Genomic DNA, 6,000 nt, shown 5'->3' with positions numbered 1-6,000 from the left:
AACAATGATGTGAGGATTGATATTGGTGAGGCCGAGGTAGAAACCCAAGATGTCGTGAACCCGTCTAGGGAACATGTGATTGACATGCCCGAGCCAGTTGTGCCAAAAGCCAAGGCTCCTCTGCCAAGGCCACCTCCACCTTATCCTCAAAGGCTCGCAAAGCAGAAGAATGATAATCAATTTAAAGAGTTCATTGACATGATGTAGAGCTTATCTATTAATGTGCCTCTGGTGGAGGCACTTGAACAAATGCCGGGTTATGCAAAATTCATGAAAGACTTGGTTACAAAAAAGCATTCTATGGACTGTGAAACTATAAAGATGACCCACTAAGTTAGTGCTATAGTGCATTCAATGGCCCTGAAGCTTGAAGATCCTGGTGCTTTCACCATTCCTTGCACTATTGGAAGTACGGATTTTGCCAAAGCTCTTTGTGACTTGGGAGCTAGTATCAATTTGATGCCCTACTCGGTTTTCAAAACTTTGGGTATCGGGCAACCTAGGCCAACTTCAATGAGACTTTAAATGGCGGATCGATTGATGAAGCGACCTTTGGGCATCATTGATGATGTGCATGTCCGGGTGGACAAATTCATATTGCCGACCGACTTTGTGATTTTGGATTGTGAGGTGGACTATGAGGTTCCTATTATCTTGGGCAGACCTTTCATTGCAACGGAGAAGGCATTGGTTGATATTGAAGCGGGTAAGCTAACTTTACGAGTGGGAGATGAAAAGGTCGTTTTCCACATTTGCAAATCTATGAAGCAGCCCAATAGCACCAAGGTGTGCTCATTTGTAGACCTTGTCACAGCAGTGATTGTGGATGATACCAGTGCTATGATCAACGTGGAAGATCCTCTTGAAGCAGTGCTCTTGAACATGGATGTCAATGATGATGCTAGTAGGGTGGAATATGTCAATGCCCTACATGGGATGGACTCTTATTCTTATGAGCCGAGGAAGGTATCTTTGGATCTTAAAAATCGGAAAACTCCACCAACAAAGCCATCAATTGAGGAGCCACCGGTGTTGGAGTTGAAGCCATTTCCTCCATACCTCAGGTATGAATTTTTGGGTTCAAATTCTACTTTACCAAATATTCTCTCTTCTTGCCTTACTAACATGCAGGTTGAGGCCACTTTGGCGGTGCTTCAAAAGCGAAAAAGGGCAATTGGATGGACTCTAGCTGACATTCGGGGAATAAGCCCCGCATTTTGCATGCACAAAATCATCTTGGAGGAGGATGCAAAGCCTTTCTTGGAGCATCAAAGAAGATTAAATAAAGCGATACAAGAAGTGGTGAAGAAAGAGGTTATCAAGTGGTTAGACGCCGATGTGGTTTATCTTATTTCTGATAGTTCTTGGACTTCTCCGGTGCAATGTATGCCGAAGAATGGTGGTATGACTGTGGTGACCAATGACAACAACGAACTCATTCCTACTCGCACGGTCACCGGGTGGAGAGTATGTATGGATTATAGGAAGCTAAACAAGGTGACCCGAAAATATCATTTCCCATTGCTATTCCTTGACCAAATGCTAGATCGTCTTGCGGGGCGTGCTTCTATTGCTTTTTGGATGGTTACTCGAGAAACAATCAAATTTTAATTGCCCTAGAGGACCAAGAGAAGACAACTTTTACATGTACTTATGGCACATTCGCTTTCTCTTGAATGCCGTTCGGATTGTGTAATGCTCCGGCAACCTTCCAATGTCGCATGATGGCTATTTTAACCAACATGGTGGAAGATATCTTGGAGGTTTTAATGGATGATTTCAGCGTGGTTGGGGATTCTTTTGATGAGTGTTTGAAAAATTTGGATAGAGTATTGGCCCGGTGTGAAGACACCAACCTTGTTCTCAATTGGGAAAAGTGTCATTTCATGGTAGAAGAGGGTATAGTGTTGGGTCACAAAATCTCGAAGCGAGGAATTGAGGTTGACAAAGCCAAGATAGAGGTGATTTCAAGGGTTCCTCCCCCTATTTCTGTCAAAGGGGTGAGGAGTTTTCTTGGGCACGCGGGTTTTTATCAGAGGTTCATAAAAGATTTTTCCAAAGTGGTACACCCTTTGTGCAAGTTGCTAGAGAAAGATGCAAAGTTCTTGTTCGATGAGAGTTGTATGCAAGCATTCGAGCTTTTCAAGCTCAAGTTGACTTCTACCCCCATCATTACCACACCTAATTGGAGCTTGCCTTTCGAGCTCATGTGTGATGCTAGTGACGTTGCGGTTAGGGCTGTTTTGGTCCAAAGGATCAACAAGATGTTTCCTTCGGTGTACTATGCAAGCAAGACCATGAATGAGGCTCAAAGGAACTATACTGTCACCGAGAAAGAGTTGTTGGCTATTGTATTTGCTATGGAAAAATTCCGACCTTACCTTATAGGAGCGAAAGTTATAGTGCACACAGATCATGCTGCCCTTAGGTATTTGATGACCAAGAAAGACTCCAAGGCGAGATTGATGAGATGGGTATTACTTCATCAAGAGTTTGATCTAGAAATTATTGACCGGAAAGGTAGTGAGAATCAAGTGGTAGACCATTTTTCCCATTTGGAGGAGGAGGGGAGGCTTTGTGACGACCTTGAGATCAATGATTCATTTCCCGACGAACAACTCCTTGCGGTATCAATGAAGGATATGCCATGGTTTGCCGATGTTGCCAATTACCTTGTGACCGGAATAATCCCGTGTGAGCTCTCTTCTAACCAAATGAAGTAGCTCAAGCGGGATAGTATGAATTTCTATTGGGATGAGTCATACTTGTTCAAGATTTGTACGGATGGTGTGATTCATAGATGTGTCCCAGAGGAAGAACATTTGAGTATCTTAGAGGCTTGCCATTTTTCACCCTACGGTGGCCATCATGGTGGGGTGAGGACCGCCTCGAAAGTTCTTAGTTGTGGATTCTATTGGCCCACCATGTTCAAAGATGCGGGCAATTTGGTGAAAAGGTGTGATGAGTGCCAAAGAGCAGGCGGAATTTCAAAAAGAGATGAGATGTATCTCAATACGATTCTAGAAGTGGATATCTTTGATGTTTGGGGCATCGATTTCATGGGTCCATTTGTTAGCTCTTATGGAAATACTTACATTCTCATTGCGGTTGACTATGTCTCAAATGGGTTGAAGGCGTGGCTTTGCCTAATAATGAAGCCCGGAGTGTTGTGGCATTTCTTGAAAAGAGCATCTTCACAAGGTTTGGCACTCATCGTGCGATTATTAGTGATGGGGGGTCTCACTTTTGCAATAAGGTTTTCGACATATTGCTTTCCAAGTACGGTGTCAATCATAAGGTTTCTAACCCTTATCATCCTCAAGATAGTGTCCAAGTGGAAGTCTCCAACAGAGAAATTAAGAGTATCTTGTCAAAAACTGTCAATGCTAATAGGACCGATTGGTCGAAAAAGTTGGATGATGCTCTATGGGCTTATCGGACGGCTTACAAAACTCTGATTGATATGTCTCCATATCGGTTGGTGTTTGAAAAAGCTTGTCACCTTCCAGTTGAGTTAGAGCACAAGGCCATGTGGGCTTTGAGGAAGTTGAATTTGGAATGGGATGTTGCGGCAAATCTTCGTGTTGAACAACTCAATGAGCTCGATGAGTTTAGATTCCATGCCTACTCAAGTTCATCCTTGTATAAGGACAAAATGAAGTACCTTCACGACAAATATGCTCGGGGTAAGGAGTTCAAGGTTGGAGATATGGTTCTCTTGTTTAATTCCCGGTTACGTCTGTTTCCGGGTAAACTCAAGTCAAAGTGGAGCGGGCCATTTGAAGTTGTGTTTGTGTCCCCATTTGGTGCTCTTGATCTAAGGAACAAAAATGGTGAAGTTTTCAGAGTTAATGGGCACCGGGTCAAGCATTATCTTGGAAAATTTGATGACAGCCACGTGGTGGCACTTCTTCATCTAAAGTGTTGTGATGGTAACATGAGTCGTGCCGCGACGTTAAATCAGGCGCTTCTTAGGAGGCAACCCATGTCTTTTTCTTCTTGTTTTCTTTGATTTTTTTTATAGTGTAGGATTGACTTTTGAGCTAATTGGTTGTGAGATGTTGCAGGGATTGTGTTGATACAATGCAAAACATTTTGGAAAAATTGAATAGTCTCTGAAGTTGCCAGTGCGGCCGCATTGCACTTTGTGCGGTCCGCACTGGTGAAGGCCAAGTTAGGTACTCTCTGAAGATTGCCACCGCGGCCGCATTCCATTTAGTGCGGACCGCGGTGGACCTCCGCGGTCGTGGTCTGTTTTGTGCGGACCGCGGAGGTTGCCTTCTCATGCTTCAGCTGAACAAACCCAACGCGGTCTGAGGTCCGCGGTCCGTTTTGTGCGGCAGTATGATCGGGTCCCACATGTTTTTCTATAAATAAACCTCAGGGGTCACCGGTTACCCTTTTCGAAAAATTGATTCTCAGAGACCTAAAAATTACTGTTCATCTTGCCTCTTCTTCGTAATAGCTTGTTTGCATTGTGTGTCTTCACTTCTTCTCAAATATCTGGTAACAATTCAACCACTTTTTGTTATTTTAATTATTTAATTTCATTTTATGCCTTTTTCTATTAACTGTGTAGACTTCTTCCCCTCCCCCCCCCCCTAATTCTTCAATTTTGATGATAGTTTAGTTTAACTGTTAAGTTGTGTGCCTGAGGAGTATTATTAACTGGGTAAATTGAGTAGGGATAAAGTTAGGTGAAAACTTGAACAAAAAGGCAAAACCCATGAACCCTAACTCAATGCCTTGACTAAGCACCCTCCGCGGACCGCGGTCCCTTTTGTGCGGTCCGCAGTGCTCTGATGCGGTCCGCGGTACCACTTTGTGCGGACTGCAGTGCTTATGTTTTGAAAAATTGACTTGTTGCCCAGCGCAGCCGCACTACATTTTGTGCGGCCCGCTCTGGCCCACCGCGGCCGCGATGCCACTTTGTGAAGATCACGGTGGTGAGATTCAGAGGATGAATTTTTAGCCCTTACCCCCAACCGCGGTTGCTTTTATGCGGTCCGCGGTGCCTTCAGTGCGGCCGCACTCCTTTTTGTGCGGTCCGCGGTGCATTGTGTTTGTAACATCTTCTGCAACTTTTGGGCTTCTGTTCTGCAATTCATTTTCCACAACTGATACACTGTTTGTGCTGACACTAACAAAGCTAGATGTTTGTGCTTGCAGACAATGGTTAAAAACGAGGCAAAGGCTTGAAACAAACCGGTCGAGGTGATTCTTCCCGGGGAGGGAAGCAAAGGATGGTAAAACTCACTCCATAGGCTAGAAAAAACATCAAAGACATGAGGAAGGCCATAAAAGCGGCTAACAGAGCCATTGATAACTCGGGGAGTGAGTACGATCCTTCCCGGGAGATCTTTTCGGATTCAGTCCCATTATACATCCCGTATACGGAGAGGGACATACATAGAGATACTCCTCCCTCTTTCCCTAATGCTCAAGCTTCAATCAACATTTTTTCTGGGTCGTCTAAGGGCTCAGCAGCAGGTAGTGGGGATGAATACTCTACCTCTCCCATAGCTTCAATATCTGGAGAGGGTGCTAGATGTGATGAGGGAGATGGGGAGTCACTTGGGGGTGGTGTGCCTCAGGTTGAGGGTATTGACCGGACTAGAAATCCCACTATTTGGGAAGATAGATTTGTCAGTCAGGTGGCGTTCCACAAGTTTAGGGAATGGTGGCCGGCACGAAAATTGATTCTTGAGAGGAGCTTCATTGACAAAGACCTTCTACCCCTACACCCCAATGTACATAAACAGTTTTGAGCTCGAGTGGGTTGGGAGCACTTTACAGATAATTGTGTGAAGCCGAATGAGCACATGGTCAAGGAGTTTTATAGCAATGTGGCCCACATCTTGAAGGGCACTAAGGTGACCAAAGTGCGAAACAAAAATGTGGTATTTACCGAGAAGGCACTAAATGAATATCTGGGGTTCAATGAAGAAGATGAGTCCCTTTATAATGAAAAGTTGTTAATGGGCGAGGAGGTTCTTCCGT

The sequence above is a fragment of the Nicotiana sylvestris genome, chromosome 6, assembly GCF_000393655.2.
Source record: "Nicotiana sylvestris chromosome 6, ASM39365v2, whole genome shotgun sequence".
Taxonomy (NCBI): Eukaryota; Viridiplantae; Streptophyta; class Magnoliopsida; order Solanales; family Solanaceae; genus Nicotiana; species Nicotiana sylvestris.
This window is presented reverse-complemented; position numbering follows the sequence as displayed.